At 41.6% G+C, this 12,061-nt stretch overlaps 1 pseudogene; it reads left to right on the top strand.

Annotated features, from left to right (window-relative positions):
* The first annotated feature begins 7,777 nt into the window (after positions 1-7,777).
* Positions 7,778-8,667, top strand: LOC102254497 (annotated as a pseudogene).
* Positions 8,668-12,061: the final 3,394 nt, after the last annotated feature.

Raw genomic sequence — 12,061 nt, 5'->3', positions numbered from 1 at the left:
TGCGTGCACAGCGCGGTCCTCCGCCTCGCCTCCGCCCTGCAGCGGAAAGCGCTGCTGCATCCAGATGTGCAGGCAGCTGGTGCCCACGCACGCAGACCTCCCGACGCGACGATGCTTTGGAGGCGCGGCCGTCAACTCCACCTTTTGGATGAAAGGTCCCTTGCTTGCAGATGTCTTTCTCACTCCACGCACTAGTTCATCGCCACCTTGGAAAAGTGCCACCCGCCTGGACCCGCGGAGCGGAGGGACCCAACGTGAGCCATGTATGCTTGCCTAGGCGGTCGACGCACAGCTCGGATACCTCCTAGCGGTTGCTTATGTCATTTGGTTAAGCATCTTGTGGAGCGCAAAGTGTGCAAGGACAAAGGAGAAAGGCGGCTGCCTACTAACCAGGTTGGCTTCGTCATCACGAAACCAAAATCTAACGCCTGCGGTCCATTTGCGCAGCCCACCAGTGTGCAGCGCCCAGTGCAACCTGCACTGACAGCTATGCGGCCTGCTCTCTTTCCCCAGCACCTTTCACCACAAACAAGTGAAACTTAAGAAAGTTAGTTACCAACAAAACCAACCATCTTCGTTTCATTCTTCCAACACTACCATGCTCTCTCAGGAGCATGACACTGAAAAGCAGAAATCTGCAACCGTAAAATATGCCTCTTTGGGATAGTGATTATTTTAAGCTGGTTCTTTTTAAGGCCCAGAAAGCTCTGTGAAGAACTTTTAACCTTCCTTCTAACTGCTAAACGAATTTAAGATGGAAGTCTGATACCAGGCTTTAGGAAAGAACTACCACCCCAGACCGTAGTTCACCTTCCTATGACCCCTACCTTCTTCTCCTTAGTCTGGAATGACATATATGCCTCATCTTGCCTTACTGGCTTTGTATTCTCACGCTTATGTGAATTCCTGTGCGTATTAAAATTGATATTTCTCCTGTTGATCTGTCTTATGTCATTTTAATTGTTGGGCCAGTCTTAAGAACCAAGAGAGGAAGGGGGAAACTATCCCCTCCCATACAACCCACTGCCCTTCACCTGAAGCATGACCCAGAAATCTCTCTTCTGTAGGTAAGTCAGTGGAGAGGGAAAATCCTGAAGTCCCCAAATTATATCTTAACCACCGTGGAACCTAATAAAGATTCTTTGAAATGAATATCACCTGAAGTCCTGCAAAGCACTACTAACCAACCCAACCTCTTCTGCTCTGGAAATAGAAGGGAGATGGAGACATGGGAAACCTTTTGCATAGTTGCCAGGGCTATGGAGAAATCACCTGCCTCCTTTGTTCCTATAATTTAAATAAAACACAAACCACCCCAATTTTTCTTTTCTTCCCCAAGTTCAAGGGATACTTGTAGAGTAAATAACAAATAAATAATCTCACAACCAAAAATAAGACATATTGCAGTTATAAAGGGGCTATGTAAATGTTTCCCCATCAAAACTTATAAAAATACAGTTTTAAGTTGCATCTTAAAACTGAGAGACTTCTGTGATGGAAAGTGCTGTTTTGCCTTCTGAAAACCAAAATTCTCTTATTCTTGTTGCCTCTTGCCCCACCCTACAATCCAACCTCCTTCCTGCTTTTCCTTAACGTGAGCACCGAATCTAGTCAAGCCATTGCCTGCCCCCTTCAAAGTCACATAGGCATCACTTTTGTCACTGTTTTGTGGTATACCTTCTTTCTTCCATGGGATGATTTTTCTCCCTCCAGACAAATCCAATGCATCATTCAAAACCAACCCAACTAGCTAGGCATCTCTCTCTCCATGTGTTCCCAAACCAAGTAAAACACAGGCTTTATGGGGTAGGAACACAATAAGTGTGGATTCTGCTTCTTTCACCTTTGACCTTCTGTTCTGAATGTCAATAGTATTTGCTGCTCTGACAGTTAATAAAGCATGTAGGTATGTTATGTTACTAGCTCTGTTCATATGTAACCTTGTCTCATTAACTGGGCAGGAAAAGTATTTGGTCTCTTATTTCAAACTAGAGGCCTGATGCACGAAATTTGTGCACTGAGGAGAGGGGGAGGTCCCCTCAGCCCGGCCTGCACCCTCTCACAGTCCAGGCCGTCAGTCGGACATCCTTAGCGCTCCCACTCCCTTCTGCTGTGCTCTGTGCTCCCTGTGGGAGCACACTGACCACCAGGGGGCAGATGCTCAGCGTCTGCCCCCTGGTGGTCAGTGCACATCATAGCGACTGGTTGTTCCCTGTTCAGTCGATTTGCATATTAGCCTTTTATTATATAGGATGACAAGCCTGTGCTTTTTTTTTAAATCTAAATGAGGACTCCACATGATATGCCTACAAATCTAAGGGAAGAGCAGGAAAAATATTTTACATTTTATTCATATTCCTCCAAGACTTATGCGCATATGTACTCAACAAATAATTGTTGCTTGATTGTTTGCTTGATAAATTTGAAGGCCTCAAATTTATGCAGGCTATTGCTAAGGCAGTACTGTTTAAGAAAAAGTATAAGCTCCCACCGTTTAATGTTTTAAATAAAAGATTTTACCTGATACTTAGATATCTGGCTTATATAACTTCTAGTAGATAATTTATGTATTGTTTTATAATTCTGCATCTGAGTATACATACAGGGTTTGCTCAGGAATTAAACAACTTGAAAAAAATTTTTTTAATCTTTATTATTGAAAGTATTACAGATGTCCCCTTTTCCCCCCATTTGGTCCTTTCTAGCCCCCAACCCCCCCCCCCCCCCCACCAGGCCTTCACCCATTATTATCTGTGTTCATGGGTTATGCATATATGTATACAAGCACTTTCCACCCACCCAACCAATCCTGCTTTCCCTCTGAGATCCCACAGTCTGTTCCATGCTTCTATGTCTCTGGATCTATTTTTTTTTCCACCAGTTTATTTTGTTCATTAGATTCAACAGATGAGTGAGATCATGTGATACTTGTCTTTCTCTGGCTGGCTATTTCACTTAGCCTAATACTCTCCAGGTCCCTCCATGCTATCTCAAAGGGTAAGAGATCCTTTCTTTTCACTGCTGCATAGTATTCCATGGTGTAAATGAACCACAGCTTTTTTATTTACTCATCTACTGATGGGCACTTGGGCTGTTTCCTGATCTTAGCTACTGTAAATTGCACTGCTATGAACATAGGGGAGCATATATTCCTTCTGACTGGATCTACTCGTAGAAGTGGGATCACTGGATCAAGTGGCAGATCCATATTTAATTTTTTGAGGAAACACCATACTGTTTTCCATAAAGGCTGCACCAGCCTGCATTCCCACCAGCAGTATACTAGGAACTAAACAACTTTTAAAACTCTATAAATGTTTATTTACTGAACTAGTAAACATAACGTGCAAAGCTACTTTATGACATAAGTTAACTTGATGGGCAGTGAATCTGTGATATCAGAGTTGTAATGAAAGCCGGTAAGAGATAGAACCATCACAGCACTGAAGCCATGGAGAGGACAAGAAGCACCTTTCATTGAAATGTTGTGAGAGAACACCAGAAAGATGACCAAGTGAATGGAACACACACAATTTTGAGGGGTTTCTGAGGCTTTCGGGTAGAAATATCACTTCAGCAGGGAGATATTTGTATCTGGAACTTAGAGGAGAGGTTTGGACATAATATAGGGTAACCCCAAAAAATGTATACACACACTTTGAAAAATTATAAAGGCAGTGTTTATTAAAATACATTTCATTGTCAAAATGGAGCTATCAGCTGTTAAAGTGTATATATATTTTTGAGACGCCCTGTATATATTTGGAAATTATGAGCCTGTAAGTGGTGGGTGACATAGATGAAATTGTTTAGTGAAGGAAAACACAGGAAGGAGAGGAAGTGCCCAGGACTGAGCTATGAATACCCAGCCTACGTTGGCCAGATACAAGAAAATTCATGTGCAAAAGAGTTGAAAAAGGGTAGGCCCCAAAAGTGGAATAAAAACCCAGAAAATATGGTGCCACAGAAGGTAAGAGAATAAAATACTGAATGGGGAAAGACATAATCAATGGTGTAAAAAACGGAAATATTATTTCCCTTCATGTTATATGTATTTTTGAGGTGATCCAAGGAGTCTGGTCATGGTCTGGTTGGAATATCAGAATTTTGTGAATAGATAGTTAATAATTTTGAAAATATATAGTTTTAGCAAAGTATGTGGGGAAGGAAATGAGTACTTTGGAGTACAGCAACAGTCCCATGATTTCCCAAAAGGCTACCTCAGATGCATGAAATATAAAAAGGAGGAAGAGTTGGAGGAGGGAAGCTAACACTTACTGAGACACTAAGTGTAAGTAACACTTAGCATCTTTTAACTCATCTAATCCCCCCGCAGTTCTCTGGGACACGTGTTGTTATGCCAGTTTTTCAAAGGAGCAATTTGAGGCAGATAGAGGTTAAACACTTTACATCATTTTATTCTTTATCAAGGTCTGCCTAAAAATATCTTGAGAAAAACCTTTTACAAACAAATGGATAGGTCCCTGACAGAGTAACCCTAAGCAACAGAACTGAAAGGGCTTGGGGTATTGTTCTTCCCACATATGCAGAGAGGGATTAGTAAAAGTGTGCTAATCTTTTTACACTAAAAAGAATATATCATTGATTAACTTTATGAAAATATTCATCTTTACTTAATTTAAAAAATCCTAGGTCCCTAGGTTTGGGGTAGAGAGAATGAAGCATTTATTCCATCTCAGCATTTATTCCAATTGGCTAAGTTCTGCCAATTCTTTGCATGTCTTTAGAATCTAATCTTCCCTTTTGTTACCATCTCAATTCTGCTTCTGATTTCTTTTGGTCTCCTAACATAGTCCTTGCCCACAACCTTTTCATTCATATGTCTTGTGTACCACTGACATATTTATCTTTATAAGAAACTCTTTTAATCATATTATCCTGCTCTTAAATAAGGACTCCCAGTTACCCTCATATATGTATCTAAAACCCATAGTTTAGCAAGCAGGATGTACCACAATTTCACCAATCCTTATGCTCAGTTGTACATCCCCATGCAAACAAGTGCCTCCAACCAAGTCATTCCACCCACGTCCCTACCTTTCTTTTGCTTGCTCCACTTACCTAAGCTTCTTCATTTGAAATTGTGTCTCCTTTCCTCTGCCTATACTCCAGATCTCTCCCGTCTTCGGATCCCACCCTTGAAGGTTTCTTCTGTATGTTTCTTTTCCTCCCACACCATTGGAGGCCATGGTGGTCTTTCTCCTAGAGATTTCATGCCAATATCTATGAACCTCTGTTAGCAGTGCATCTGGAACTATTGCAACAGAGTGGGTTTGGAGTCTCACTTTGTTTTATTATCTGCATATTAGATTTGCATGATTTGCCTTCTCAGCTTTTACACTTAAGAGCAGGCACCAATCAAAGACCAATAAAAGGCCATCTGTCTACACATTATTACTCTTTCTACTCCAGTTTTTTCTTAAGATTTTAAAATTGATATATTATATACACACATATGTATATTACACTGCAATATGCATAGAAAATTTATTCAAAGAAAAAATAACTTAACAAAGTTTACTTTTTTGCATATCCAACTTTTGCTTTATATTACTTTTCTATGTTTGAATGTTTTTATCATGAGCAAGTATTACTTCTGGAAAAAAGAGGTGGACTGATGAACAAAAATAGATCCAGAGACAGAAGCATTGAACAGACTGTCAAACCTCAGAGGGAAGTCTGGGAAGAGCTGGAGAGGGGGGGTAAGAGATCAACCAAAGAACATATATGCATGCATATGAGCATAACCAATGAACACAGACAGTCGGGGGGAGGGGGGAGGGCATATGCTGGGGCGTGGGAGCAGCCAGGGAGAGGTCAATGGGGGGAAAAGAAGACATATGTAATACTTTAAACAATAAAGAATTTAAATTTTTTAAAAAGCGGTGAAAAAAAGAAAATGGTGATTTCTCAGGTCAAAGAAGAGATAAAAGGGAGAACAGAGAACTGAATAAAAGAAGAGCTGTGAATGAAGAACAAGGAGACAAAGGCTCTGGCCAATACTAAAACCTGAAGTCAACATCTGGATGATGACGTGGTGGGCTAGGCTCCCACTGTTGCTAACTGAAGCTTTAGTTTCAGTCCCAGTCACCTTCTAGCTGCGGTCCTATGTCCTGGGACAATGAAGGAGGAAGAAGATAAATTCCAGGTGGCAAGGGCTTTTCATGTATTTGCTTTCAGCTGCAGAGGAAGCCTTTGTGTTCAAAATCTTGGCTCATCTCATAGAATGCCCATCTGCATTTTCTGCCAGGCGATGGGTTTTGTGCTACAAGAGGCAAGTATCACAAGTCATTAATTATACCAGATGGTGGTAGAAGACTTAATAGACAACATAAATCTGCTGGGGAAACAAACATCAACAAATCACTTCAGGAAATAGCATCCATCCATATATCATTCAGTCACTAGTTTTGCCACGGTGGATATCAGTCATTGAAGTTGGTACAATAGCCATAAATTAAGTAAGTCATCCAGAAATACAGATAGGAAATTCCTATTTTTATAAAATGTAAGATCTCAGAATGACCAATTCTAGGAAAAAAAATAAAATTTTCCTCTATATTTGGACAGAAATATAGCTCAGTGTGCAGCAGTCATAGTGCAGGCTGCCTGGAGCCCTGTGAAAACAGAACATTGATGAAAAACATACTTGTCGCAGTGGCAGGTACACGGAACCTGTGACAGTTACCCTTCTGAGTAGAAAATGATACTGCACTAAGGGACCAATAATGAGACCAAAAGTTATATGTTGAATCCTTCGGTAGGCCAATTTTCATTCGTCTGTTTGTTTTCAGCCTATGTTGTAAATTTGCCCTCAAATATGACAATAAATCTATCTCTATTGCTGGAAAGCTACTCAAATGGCTTATTCTGCAGATGGCAGGTCAGTAGAATCATTTTGGAAATGAAAGAGAGCCAATCATTATGAACACAGAAGATACCTGTAACTCCTATCAGTGGGGGAAAAATGTTAAATATTATTTCAAGAATCTTACCTGTTGTTTTGCTTTTGATATGAGATAGAGATACCACGTAGGACCTAGTAATAGCTTACCTCCCACTATTTTCCATAGAATACTGTCTTGGTCTATCTTCCTTTCATCACCTGACCACGAACTCCTCCAGCTCACCCACCATTCTTGCATCCCTCCCTGCTCCCTGCTGATGCTCCTTTGCCCCCAATACCTCCTGCTGGAGTCTGTGGTCAGTGGCCCTCACCAGGGACCCTCCAATTGGCCCAAGGGATCAAAAGTAGCTCTAAATCCAGTATGTGTACATTGAAGCAAATTAAAGGACTTCATATGAAGCACAGAAGCAAATAATGCCAAATAGCAAGTAGTAATGGTACACATTTCTGGAAAAGCAATTTCCGTGTTATTATGTACACCTCCCAGAAGTTCAGATCTGTAGGGGAATTGTTGTGTAAAGTGAACTACAGGGGAGCAGAATTTTAATAGCTATTATAGACATGTATTTACTATATTTAAAAAAATGAGTAGCCCTAGCTGGTTTGACTCAGTGGATAAAGCGTTGGCCTGTGGATTGAAGGGTCCTGAATTTGATTCCAGTCAAGGGCACGTACCTCAGTGCAGGCTCCTCATCCGGCAGGCCCTGGTTGGGCAAGTGCAGGAGGCAACCAATCGATGTGTCTCTCTCACATCAATGTTTCTCTCTGTCTTTCCCTCTCTCTTCTGCTCTCTAAAAATCAATGGAAAAATATCCTTGGGGGAGGATTTAAAAATAAGTAAGAAAAAAAATGAGTAAAAGAAAACCAAGGGGCACACCAACAGGAAGAGTGAATGGGGCAGCATTTTATTCTCACACTGCTGCTGAGATGGTGGGAATTAGAGGAATTCAGTATAAAATGAAATACACCTACTAGTAAGGTATTGGTCAGCCAATGTGGATCCATTAAAATTAAAAGCAACACCACCAAATGCTGACCTGGAACAAGAATTCCAAAGAGGAGTTCCAAATGCTACTATGATTATGCAGGTTCCAGAGAGGGAATAATGAAGACATTCCATTTTCAAGACCAGCAGGCCTTGACCTCTGGCACTAAAAATCTTTAAACTCCTGGCACTAAAAACACCACCTCCTATAATTGACCTAAGTGGAAGACCACTAGATATTCTGGATTCAGAAAGACCTCCTCCAAACCCTCAAAATGAAGAAATCCATGCAGTTGGCAGGCTAAAAAGAGAGCGCTCTATGAGTGAAAATGCTGCTTCCCCAAACAGACAGCTGGTCAGAACTGACTCCATGTGTCACAGGTCAGATTTTGTCCCAAGAAATAAGATTTCAAGGTTTCAGAATTCTGCACCAGGGTACACTGTAAGAAGACTAACTGAAATACATGGTCAAAGCCCTGTGTTGACTGATGGGTCTGTGGCCATCATTTCCAGTCCTCACAATGAGTGTGTCAGGTATGACATCTTAAATACAGACACAATTGAAGGAACTTTAGATGACATGACTGTTGTACGTGCAGCTTCATTAAGACGACAGATAATCAAACTCAATCGACGTCTACAACTTCTAGAAGAGGAGAACAAAGAACGTGCTAACAGAGAGACGGTCATGTGTTCAATTACTGTAGCATTCTGGCTGCTTAATATCTGGCTCTGGTTTCGCCGCTATAGATAACCTCCCCACCAACTGAGCCACCCCACCAAGGCTAACTTAAAAAAGGAAGGAAGGAAGGAAGGAAGGAAGGAAGGAAGGAAGGAAGGAAGGAAGGAAGGAAGGAAGGAAGGAAGGAAGGGAAAGAAAACTGTCTTCTTTTGAATTTGTCTAGTTCAGCATTAAACATTGAAAGAACTCACCATAGTAGCTCATGAAGAAGAAATATGTTCTAATGATCTTGCTAGCTTGCCCTGGAGATTACAAAACATCATACTGTTAGTTCTTTTCCATAACACTTGTCGTCACAATATTTTTAGCACTTGACTTTTCCATTGTGAGTAAAAGGAATACCTTTTAAAGTAAATAATAGTAGTAATATCGTCATGTGCTGCACAACGATGTTTCAGTCAACAAAGGACCACCGAAACCACGGTGGTCCCATAAGATTATCCTGGAGCGGAAAAATATCCTATCCCCTAGTGATGGCTATGTCCTAAAGTCATGGCACAAGGCATTACTATTTTGGGTGGGTCTCAGCTTATGAGGAGTTAGGTTATCAGTGAGAAATGCCTGTAGGCACTCACCTGGGTGGGTTTAGCTTCCCACAGACTTCACTTCTTTCTAAACCAATGTTACAACTGGACTGGCCCTTGTGGTTCTGATTAGCATAGCTGATGCCCTTCAGCTACAGCCATCAGGAAATGGATGCAAAAAAGCATTTATTAGTAAAAGGCCCCTAAGTTGACAGGTGAGGGAAGGACCAACATGGACTGTACCGAGGCTTCTAGAGGCCAAGCCTGGGAGAAGTATCTATTCCTCCATCCACATTCCATTGACTAGAATATAGTCATATTACCCCACCTAACTACTAGGGAAGCTGAAGTTTAATTTAAATATAACTTAACTGTGTGGCCAGGAAAAAAGAAAACAGGTCTTGGAGAGGATATAGTGATGTTCATCATGAAGGTCTGATAAGTAAAATAAAAAATCATTTTTAGAACTAGAATGGACTCGATGGGAGTCAGTGCCCAGACCAAATAACATCAGCAAATTCTTCTAGAGTTTTGTGGGGTTTTTTGTGTGAAGGAAGCAGCATTTCCACAAGATTGTCAGACAAGCAAAATAATAAGAAAGAAGATGGAGCATTCTCTATTTCTCTAGAAAATAAAGAAGTCCTTCTCCTGTAAAGGCTGGAAGCAAACGTGAAACTAAACTCACCAATGGAAGGTAACTTAGTCTTAAGCTTTCCTTTTAAGTCTATTTAGGTTTAACTTTATTTCCCATAATTGCTCAGTCATTCAGATTGTCTCCCCTGTCAAAAGGTGTCTGAGTGTGGAGTTGAAGAGGAACTTGGGGGAGGGGCTCTGGGCGTGGTCCTGCACTGTGTGCCTGGCCCTCCCTGACCTCTGTGAGGCTGTTTCTTTTCTTTTCTTTCTTTATTTTTTTTTTAAATATGTTTTTATTGATTTCAGAGAGGAAGGAAGAGGGAGCAAGAGAGAGAGAAACCTCAATGATTCTCTCTGAATCATTGATCGGGTGCCTCCTACACGTGCCCCGCCCCCCTCCCCCAGGGGACCGAGCCCCCAACCTGGGCATGTGACCTCCTGGTTCATAGGTCAACATTCAACCACAGAGCCACGTTGGCTGGGCATGTGAGGCTGTTTCTCATCCTGTCTGGGCACTGGGCATTTTTCTGGTATCTGCTGCTGAAACCCACAGGAAGGGAAACTATTAATAACAACAAACAACAACAAAAAACATGGTATTCATGAGAAATGCTTAACATCTTTAGTCATAAACAGGCTCTTAGAAACCACTAACAGAGACACTATAATTCAAGGAGACTGGAAAAAAAAATGTAATAATACAAATGACAATTAAGGATTAAGAATATATGATGATTGAGCTGAACAGTGACAGAAGAGTTTCTCTGTGATATCACACTGTCACAGGATAAGAACACTGATAGCTAATGTTGCTCCGTGTTGAACTGAACTTGGTCTTGGTTGGAGAGAAGAGGAACTGGCTCGTCCTCTTTTCCGCTGGGAGCCTCCCTTAACTTTGCAGCCTGCCACCTGGGATGCACCCCGTTGGTTGTTCCTCCGAGAGGACTTGAAATCCCAGCCTGTGCCCAGGGAAATGAGCAGAAAGCCCCTCTTCTCTTCTGTACCAGAACCTTTTCTTGTTTTTCACGCCTCTCACCCCAGGGCTTGCCCTGAAGCAGGGAGGAAGAAGGCATAAATCCAACCACATTCTCTTTCTTTCCTCTTCGGCACTTACCCTGGAGATCGCTCATTCTTTCCTACACAAACAGCAGCCTTCCGACCTCACTGCCTGTATCCTCTCTCTTCCTGAGATCCTAGTATGATATAAATGTCAGAGCTTCAATCTGAAGGAGTTTGAAGATGTGGAAATCCTTTTGTCTCTCAACAAAACTTGCCTCTCAGGAGCCCGCTTTTACCAGAGCCCTAAAGGTGTCCGTGCAATGAATAGTCTTTTCTGTCGTTCCTCAGAAGCATTGAAACCCTGGTTCTTAGGTGAAAAACCCCCGGACATTGTAAGGGAAGAAAGATACATCATTTCACTGTTTCAAATGCATATCTATTTCACTCTTAAGGAAAATGGCTAAAAGTATTGATGATGTTTCATCCCCACACATGTTCTCCCAGTACCACTTGTAACAAACGTTATCGGTGGTATTTGGGGATATCATGACTTTCCCCTCCAGGACAAGGCTAGCATCTTGGATGGCTTTCAAATCCAATATAACACAATCAACGTCCCATAATTACTTCTCTGGCCCTTTTTCCCAGATAAGTGTTGAGTAGTGTCCATTGTCTTGGAGCCACACTGAGAGCATGAGTTTGGTTATTTTCTATATATATAGAAAAAGAGAGCTCTTGCCTTACTAGAATGTTAACTTGTTTATGTCAGTATTACAATTAAGAGGTCACATTTTCTTGTTTACCAGTATGATTTCTTAATGGGATTTCTGAAATGAGCCCGCTCTTTTGCTAGAAGTCTGGCTCTTAAGGCAGAAAAACTAAAAACTTCCTCCATGGATTTGACTCCTCTTAACCCATTTTGCCCTCTTTCACCCCTCTTCCCCTCAGATAACCACCAACCTGTTGTCTGAATCTATGAGTTTCTTTTTGTATACCTGAAATTTACATAACGTTATTAACCAATGTTACTACAGTTTAAAAAGCAATCTCAGTTAGAAAATTAGGAAATATCATTGTAGCGGTTTGCTATTCTAAATTCTACTGTGAAGAATTGCTCTGTGCTGGAACTCGGCAGGGCGGTGTCGCTGACTGCACTCAAGTGTCCAGTGTCCACGTCCCAGTCTCGAGTGAGCAGAAGTGGTTGGGCAGCCACGGGGTCAAACAGTGGGTGTGAGGAGCGAGGGAGGAGA

This window comes from Myotis brandtii, unplaced genomic scaffold (genome assembly GCF_000412655.1).
Source record: "Myotis brandtii unplaced genomic scaffold, ASM41265v1 scaffold299, whole genome shotgun sequence".
NCBI classification, from domain to species: Eukaryota; Metazoa; Chordata; class Mammalia; order Chiroptera; family Vespertilionidae; genus Myotis; species Myotis brandtii.
This window is presented reverse-complemented; position numbering and strand designations above follow the sequence as displayed.